This window comes from Macrobrachium nipponense, chromosome 39 (assembly GCF_015104395.2).
Source record: "Macrobrachium nipponense isolate FS-2020 chromosome 39, ASM1510439v2, whole genome shotgun sequence".
Classification (NCBI taxonomy): domain Eukaryota; kingdom Metazoa; phylum Arthropoda; class Malacostraca; order Decapoda; family Palaemonidae; genus Macrobrachium; species Macrobrachium nipponense.
In genome coordinates, this window is record NC_061099.1 from 21,822,526 (window position 1) to 21,832,525 (window position 10,000).

The following is a 10,000-nucleotide window of genomic DNA, read 5'->3' on the forward strand; positions in this document are numbered from 1 at the left end:
TCAATTGTTAGGAGAGGTTGGAAAGTAAGATGGAAGAAAGAGAATATGAAATGAGGTGCAGCAAAAGAACGAAAGGGGTTGGAACTAGGGGCCAAAGGCATGCAGCTAAGATCCTTGAGAAGCACTGACGGCATTACTCCGCTACGGTCTGTTTCCTGGTTTACTCATATTATTTCGGAATCTTTACTGTTCTGTTCGTTGTTCGTGTCTGTTTGTTCATAAATTCCAACTCAGTTTTTGTTTAAATAAATTCTTTCAATTATATATATATATATATAAATATTATCATTATATATATATATATATATATATTATATATATATATATATAATATATATATTTTTTTTTTTTGTTTTTTTTTTTTTACTTTACATGCATTATACATTTTTCAGTATTATACGTAGTTTATAGTTCACCGATTTCCTATTCCCCACTCTTGGCATTTTTAATGTTATGTCTTAATTCTTGACCCTTTTATCCACCAGTCTTCCTCATTTTACTCTTAATTATTCCACAATCCAACGTTAATGAATTTTAATCATTGTTCTGACTTTTTATTTTGTACCATTGATTGACCGTTTATTTATAAAAAAATTTCCCCACTCTTTTATTGACTTATTTCTTTTAATCTTTAATGTTTTCTGCTTTCATGATGTCATTTTTAATTCTGATCCAAATCTTGATTCAGTTGCCCTTTTAGTTTTGACTCGTAAATGACCCGCGCTCATTCGCATCACGGGAGTTCGATTCTCGGGCATTCCATTGAGGTGTGAGAGATGTGTATTTCTGGTGATAGAAGTTCACTCTCGACGTGGTTCGGAAGTCACGTAAAGCCGTTGGTCCCGTTGCTGAATAACCACTGGTTCCATGCAACGTGAAAACACCATACAAACAAACAAACATACAAACAAACAAGCTGTTGGAAATCTCCTCTGCTGCCGGTTTCTCTCAAAGTTGCGATTTTGATAAACACTCTGGTTGAATTCGGAAAAGTCAAGTATATTCTTAGTTTAACCAGACCACTGAGCTGATTAACATCTCTCCTAGGGCTGGCACGAAGGATTGGATATTTTTACGTGGCTAGGAACCAATTGGTTACCTAGCAAAAAGACCTACAGTTTAGTGTGGGATCTGAACCACATTATCGAGAAACGAATTTCTAATCACCAGATAAATTCCTCTGGTTCCACGTAGGCGGAGCAAGGAGTCGAACTCGCGACTACCGAATCGGTAGGCGAGACGTTAACCACTCGTCCAGCGAGGGAAAAGGTTGAATCTGGAAACGCTAGATTATGTTTCTCTCGAAGACTGGGAATATTACGCTATTTTCTCATATTTAGAAATGGATGTGCATTATTCTTTTTTTTTTTTTATAAAGGAAAGGTTCCGTAGCGGTGTAGTGTCGTCAGTGCACCTCATGCGGTGCTCTGTAGGCATTACTTGAGGTTCTTTGCTGCAACCCCCTTCATTTCATTTACTGTCCTTCCTTTCATGTTCTCTTTCTTCCGTCATACTTTACACCGTCTCCTAACAATTGATTCATAGTGCAACCGCGAGATTTTCTTCCAGTTACACCTTTCAAACCTTTTACGTCAATATCAGTTTCAGCGTGAATGACCTCATAGTTCCCAGCGAAAAAGAAAAGGAAAAGGGACTTGATTACAAGCCTCGGTTAAATGATTCAACTCCGTTAAACTTCTCTCTCAAGCATCATAAGCTATATACAGCAGACGTGATCGTGTAACCGAGAACGCAAGCAAAACGTAATACTAGAAGCAGCTACTCTTGCCTACAACTTACTCAGCGAGTGACGTAACGGATAACATTTCCTTGGAAAAGGGGAGAAGGGGAATCCAAATTTTGTCAGTAAAGGAGCGGTCATCTTTTGGTGCTTCCCATGAATCAGCAGTGGGTGGACTCCCTTTCTTCCTGAAGAGGACAAGAAACCATAAAACAAGCGCCGCCGTAGGTCTGAGGAGATTACTGCTTCACACAAGAAGTATCCAAGGCAGTTTTATGATTTATATGGATGGTTACCTAACTGTCTAGAAAGGTCGTCGTTGAGGGGGAGTGATGCCACGGGTCCGACATCTTACCACTCTCATTCATTACCTAGCGCTTTCTTTTTTTCCGGCGTCCACTCGAAGGTTAACCAACCGCTGACTGTAAAAATTATGCAGTCATCAGGAACACTAATGGACTTAAGTTTTTGTTGTTGTCTTTTTTTCCCTCACGTTTTTCTGTTTTTAAGTAACGGAGGTACTACTCAGCATTTAACAGGATTCCTCCATAGCCTACAGACAGCTGCTTCGGTTTAACTCCTGAACGAGTTTAGCCAAGAAACTCGAAATCTGAGACATAGTTGATTTTTGTTTTTCTTGCTGTAGCAAAAATGTATTTCTCCAATGGGCTTTTATTCAACTTGCTTTTCATTTCAGTTTTTTTATTTTTTTTCATCAGAGTGATGTCTTCGTTTTCACTTCCCGCACTGTAGTAAGCAAACATTCAGTTACGCCTTTCGAGGCCAGCAACAGTCTGCCGGTGGGGCCAGCGAAGTCGTTGGAAAAGATGGTGGTATTCATCTTATTTGCCCACAACCATTCATTAGGGTAAGATTTAAGCGATTTTATTTATCTGTAGTTTGTTTGTTTGTTTCTCTTTTAATCTGGCAATGTATTAATTCACCTTCGGTGTCAGTGTTGGTGTAACACTAATTAGAATGGCTAAACTAATCGGTTAGTTGACATGAGTACAAATATTGAGATAATATGACGGGTGCCTAAAAAAGGTGCCCTTCGTGTTTCCTTCCAAGACCTTATCTACTGCTATGCATTAGTATATCTCTGGCTACAAAATACCACATTACTATGAATTAAAGATAATACAGTGGGAATTTTGCAACGTCTAATGTTATTTTAAGATGCTCAAAATAGCTTCTGTTATTTCGGTAAACATTAGTTACGCTGATACTTCTCCACAGCATTCAAACAAAAAATTCATTAAAAGCTTAAAATGTAGAGGGATTTTACAAGAGTTCTCATGTCTCAAATGCAAAGGAAAAACGAAAGAGTTTCTGTGTCGTTATTTGCAGCTGCTGGGTTCGCTTAAATTAACGTTACTTAATCCGGGTGGTAGTCATATAACCAATGTTGTCAGTTACGTGTTGGTATGTATCAGATGTTGATTTTTATTACGATGGACACAACGACCTCTGAAATTTTATATTTCTCGTTATTTCTTGAAACACTGTAAGCCTAGAAATACAAAAATGATAAATGAATGTAGCATTTATATCCATCTTAAGTAGATTAAGCTTGGTCCTCTAGACTAAGCAGCATCATCTTTGACGTATGTATATATATACATTGGTCAGCCACCATGCCCCTACCCCGACTAATCTATGACGTAAAATTATTTCAGTCTTATCTCTTCTGTCTTAACGCTAATTCTGCCTGAATGGCCGTATGATATAGGCATTTATATACCCATTTCAGCGATTTCTTGAGCTTCTGTGCCTTCCTGCAACCATTCGTTTAACTACTCTAGTGTTATTGCTCTTCTGTCTGAGTAGTTTTCATCACTTCTTATCACATGCCCAAACCACTTCAAAGAATGAGATCTCAGCCTGTTTTTCGACGGCTGGACACCCCACGTCTTTGCAGCTTCCATGATCGTGGTATGGTCTTCCCACTACACCTTAGTCACGAATCTTCAGCATTTTATAGTCGTACCTTTTCCAAGTTCTCTTCCATTTTCAGTTTTCTGTGCCGGCTTTATCTGTCCGTCCGCACCTTCTCCTGTTCCCCCTCGGATCTAAAAATCTTCTGAGGCTAGAGGGCTGCAAATTGGTATACGTCGATCATCCACCCTCCAATCATCAAACATATCAATTGCAGCCCTTTCTAGCCTCAGTAATTGTGATTTTTATTCAAGGTTAAAATTAAAAATTGATTGTGCGTCTGGCAGCGCAATCCGAAGACGTGGGATGCAACTGAAGGGCTACCCTACGTAGCTGATAGTTTTATACAGCATTATACACTGTACAGAAAACTCGATTGCGCAGAAGAAGCATCGGCGCATTTTTTACTTTTTTGTTTTAACCTACTACAGGCCAGTACGCCTACACTTCCGTGTCTGCCTTATAAGTATATATATATATATATATATATATATATATATCTTATATATAAATATATATATATATATATATATATATGTGGTGTATATAATATGTATATATATATATAGATTATATATATATATATATATATATATGTGTGTGTGTATATATATGTATATATATATATATATATATATATATATATATATATATATATAAAAGTATATCTATCTATCTATCTATCTATCTATCTATATATATATATATAATGACCAAATGATTATTTAAAACCATTCCCAACTAAAAATAAGACCGTAACAGCGATTTTTTTTAATGTAAACAGAAGGCAATGCATTTTGATAAACTCGGTTGTATGCCGTCGAGAATGATTGTGAATAATAATATCAGCATTTTCATGGGATCACGTTATTTTGGTAGGGGAGTAAGAATACTACCACCGTAGGTCCTGCGTGTTTGTAAAGGGCGACTAAAATGACAGGTGCTGCCTTGCAGTCTTACCTTTTAGTAACCGCCAATAACTGGAAACTGCTGCCTTGCAGGTGGACTTTTTAGTCAAAGGTGAGGCCCACCGCCAATAACTATAACTGTGGTTGATGACAGCAAGGGCATGCGGTCGTAAAAACCCCCTTGGCCAAACAATAAACCATGCATGATGTTTTAGGGATATGAGACGTGTTAAGTGAAGAAGTCGGGAAGGAGTGCTGTGGGAGTTGTTGTACGCCGATAATCTGGTGATTATTCTTGAAAATGAGGAAGACCTACAGAGAAGGGTTGGAGAGTGGCAGGAGTCTTTAGAGAGAGGCGGCTTGAAGGTGAATGTTACTAAAACAGAGGTTTTGCTGAGCAGAAGAAGCTCGATTATAAAACAGGCGGAAAAGTTTAAATGCTTACGATCTACTTTGAGCCAAGAGGGAGGATGTGAGGGTGAAATTGACAGTAGGATAAAAGCTGAGTTGGGGAAGTGGAGAGAGGTATAGCTGGAGTGGTATGTGATTAGAAAATGACAATCAAGCTGAAAGTCAAGATATATAACACAGTGATACGACCAGTGTTAATGTATGGAGCAGAAACATGGGCTCTAAGAAGAAAAGAGGAAGTAAAGCTTGAGAGAACAGAGATGAGAATGCTGAGGTGGATTATGGGAATGTCGCTGGCTGAGAGATTGGAAATTGATGAAATAAGAAGGCCAGGCTTAGTACAGATTACAGAGGCGACAAGAGAGTCACGATTGAGATGGTATAGGCATGTTTTGAGGATGGATGACGAGGAGGGAGTTAAGACGGCTTGGGAGGAACCTGTTAGAGGAAGAAGATTGAGAAGGAGACAGAGAAGTCGATGGCGAGATAAAGTGAAGGAAGATAAGGAGAGAAGAGGTTTGGTGAAGGATGATGCCTTTGATAGAAGGCAGTGAAGAAGGTGCATCAGGCAACCGACCCTTCAATATAGGGATAACAGTGGGAAAGAAGTTATTGTCTCACGGTTCTACCAAGTATCAGCACAACCTTGTTTTCTAGTTCATTAGAAATTATTCCTGACGCTGAGGCGAAAATAATAGAAATATTCCACAGAGGCGTAAACGTCATTACTGGTATTTTTATTCAACAAAAAAGTGAACAAATATTTAGAATTTCTTTATTCTTATCAACACATCAAATCGTTTTAAAAAGCTGACGTACAGGTATTCGTTGAAGAGCACCTGAAGTTGGCTGCCTTCGCCAATCATCGACCAGCGAATCCCCGAGAATGCCCGTCAGAAATAGACTCACGTGTGGCTTGTTTCTTTAACACGTGCAACCCGTATTCCATGTCGTTATTCCGTGTTGCTTCTGCTGACTTCCTTTTAACAGAGGGTGGTAGGGGGCGATGGGGGTAGGGGTGGAATGGGTCACTGGATCTGCAGCGGAAATACCTTGTAAACATTGTCTTCCATTGTTAAAGAGTGTTTTACGGATGACGAAAACAATGTGAGACTAATTCCGAATCACGACTTCAAAGAGCGGTTGGAAAATGGGAATAAATTTGAAAATTGGTTGCCAGACACACACACACATACAGAGAGAGAGAGAGAGAGAGAGAGAGAGAGAGAAGGGTCAGACTTGGGGGTGAATAAGTAGAACACGCGTTCAGCTGCTCTTCCAGTTAGTACTGGAAGGTTATTTAGGAAATAGCGACTTTGTAGTTTCCTGAAGCTAACAGCAAGTAAATTGAGAATATGTACCTGCAAATGTCTATGAGAAGAGAACACAGTACTACGAGTTTTCAATACGTTTAAATTTCATTGTTCTTTTTCCTTTTTCTTAAGAGCTGGTTGAACTACACACACACACGCACACACACACACACTATATATATATATATATATATATATATATATATATATATATATATATATATATATTATATATATATCATATCATATGTATAATTTTGCTCTACACCTTTATACTTTTAGATTTGTGCACTTCCTGTTATCAGCAAGTCTGCTTGGATAAGGTTCTTAACCTTTTGCCTTGTGTCAACGCAAAATTAATTCAATGCTAAAACAAAAAAAGAAGCTGATTTAATTACAATGATTTCCGCCAAGCACTGATTACTTCAGACGACCAGAAAAGTTTGTTTACACAGTGGGTAGCAGGCTGTAGGTATGGGACTTGATCTCTGCATATTTGTATATTCGTATTTGATTTTAATGAGTCAACATATACATGGGTACAATGATAGATTATGAATTAGAACTGTCATTTCATATTTTAAAGCAACTTGGGTACTGTTTTAAACTTTGGTGAATGAAATAGGTAAAATCTTTCTTAAGTAGGATAGTACTCTCATCATTTATCAAGTTTATCACAAATAAGATCTTAAAGTACAGAAGAAAACATCAAATTGTACCCTAGCAAATTACTCATTGTTTATTTACATTTTTCATCTTGTAAATAAATAACTATATAAAACTATAAATGCTTTTGATTTTTTAGTATGTTGTATGCCTAGGTATTCCTACCTAAAGTATGCATTAAACTAAGTATATTGAGTTATATGGTCAACAAAGAAGACTTAAGTGGACTTAAGCAAACCATATTGGGCAATTCACTAAGTATATTGAGTTATATGGTCAACAAAGAAGACTTAAGTGGACTTAAGCAAAGGGGGTTATGGAACCATATTGGGCTATTCATTGGGCTCTGGGGTCATCAAACGGCTAAAAACCCCTGCTCTCGAACATATAGTGTTGGAACCCTTGGTCCCTATCCTATGCATAGCCTACCACATTCTTTTCACATCTCCATCTTCACACTTTCTTAAACAGTGCTTCTTGGAGAGGGTCACTAGGAAATCAAACCTTCCGCTCCGGTCTGAGACGTTGCCATAACCTGTACAACGGCCTTCCACTGTCTTAATGAAATACGCACAAATATGTACTTTTTTTTTTGGTGTGGATCCAACAGTACCTCTTTTGCTTAATCCAGATGGCTCTGTTACTCGTTATCCAAAGGAGCAGTACTTTACTGAGGTTTGCAAACGTCTGGAATTGACCGATCCTTATTCTTAATTCCTATTGCGAGAATTATCCTAGCCCTTGGGAGATACGAGATATTGCAATAACGTTAACGGTTATTGGATAATCTATTTGGGATCTGATTGCTCAGCCAACTGGAATGAATTAACAGTAATTTTTTATGATGAACAATCAATCGTCCAGGAGAGTAAAATAATCCATAGATCCTCATTTTAGAGTAAATGAAGCTGATGGAATTGAAATAAATTAAACCCTACAGAAAAACAACTGGTTAAAATTCTGTTTTGTAAAAATAAGAAAAAGTAATCACAATACGAAAACCACATAAATAAGTACGATCTGGACATTTGAAGCAAAAATGGTTTATAGAAAAAAAAAGGAAAATTAGTCAGCAATGAGTCAAGAGTAGCTGAAAGAGTCTCGATACATTACAGTGAATTATTAGCCCCGTGAATTCGAGGGGAACAGAAAAATATTGTCAGTGGTAGACTGGTAAACTATGTTCCTAAGTCACGAAGTCTCGTTTTCAAATGCATGAGTTACATTAGACTAAGAATGAATAAACAAAGAATTAATAAACAAATTATTGAAGGAAAAACTTTTTGTAAGTGAGGTTAAAACGAAAGGTAACAACTCGACAATATAGCCTTTCGCGACCCTCGGTCATCGACCTCCCCCCTCTATCCCCCTTCCGTACTACTCATGAAGGTCGAGATGCGTGAGATTTGTGAGCAGTATTTATGAAAGCGATGTGACGTTAGGCTTAGCCTCATATTTTAGAAATTTTTAGCACTTTCCCTTTCTTTGTTTAATTCCGACGTCTCTGCTTCCGACATTCTGCTGAAAGAAGAAACAAGTGAATGGAGTAGCCTCCCCTCCGAAGTTGTGTTGAAAATAGGCTATATATGTAGTACTAAGAGATGTGGGAGTCTTAGGTGGTGATAGGATTTGCTGCGTTCCTTGAGAACTTGAACGTGGTAGGAAGGAACCAGTAGTCTCGCTTGAAAAATTACTATAGTGCGTTTACTTTTCTAAGATCGCTGTGGTGTGGCTTGTACAGATATCATACGTTGCCAATTTTCATGTTATGGTAATCATATTAGTTTCATGGAGTCTATTGAAATAGTTTCTATTTCTTGAAATGTGATTCTTTGTTTGGATCAGATATTTTGAAAATATCTTATTTCGTATATTCTTCGTTAAAATCTCAATTTCATTAATGAAAATGAAGATATGGCATATTTTTTCCGCGGCGATGCCAGATCTGAGTTCAGGGGACCTATGGTTTTTAAGAGGAATTAAAAGATCAATGTCAATATCATTAAAGGATACTCGCACTCGATCACCCACTGTGAAAAGTATGGACAGCCCAGCCAACGCCATCTTGAATTGACAATTCAAGATGGCGTTGGCTCAGCCCAAGTGACTCCCATAAACTTCTTCACCCACCACCTGAGACCAAGGAAATAGTCTATAATTTCCTGAAATACTTTATTTTATAAAAAAAAAAACATCTTGAAGGTCCTGTAACTGATGTTTCGAAGGCTATCCAGAGAACATCTGAAGCAACAAAGGTGTTAGAAATAACTATTCGTAGACTTAAGAAGCAAGAGAGGAGGGAAATATAGTGGAATCTCCAATGTTTCAAAAAAGAAAATAGAAAGTGAGTCCTGTGACTGACTTGGATGATTTTGATGAAAATGTTATGCAGAGAAGGAATGAGTGGTTGTCTTTTCCAAGGGCATAATAGATCGATTGACCTATGAATTTATGTTTCAAGTCCAAACACCGGAGCCAACAGGCCACTCAGCGCATCTATAATTATAGAAAGAGAAAGAAGGAATAGCTAAGTAGAATCGGGAATGAAAAAAAATAGTTAACAGGGAAGAAGCAAACCCTTTCCCTCGACTCCCAAGGTCTAAAGCGAATCCTTCGAAGAAGGATTATATCTGCGGGAAGCATTTAATGGGACTCACATACCCGTAGATATGACAACTAAGCCTTTTCTACCTGGCCCCATCCTAGCGATCTTAGAAAAGTAAATGCACTATAGCGGTAGTGGTAGTAGTAATGGTAGTTGTAGCTAACTGTTAGTTATGGGCGTTAGCATCAACGCCCATGGTCAACTTTAGCTCACTGGGGAAGTGAAAACAAAAACCCTATTGTTTGGAAAGCACGTGTGCTTGTGAGGGTTTCCGGGCGGACCCCCCAGATGAGAGGCGCCACGCACATGTTTGTGCTCCTTCTCCGTTGTTGATAATGCTTCTTTCCTCGACCTCTTTAGCACCGGGACCTAGTCCAGCAGCTCTACTCACTTTCCTATGGCTTCTTTCAATGCTGAA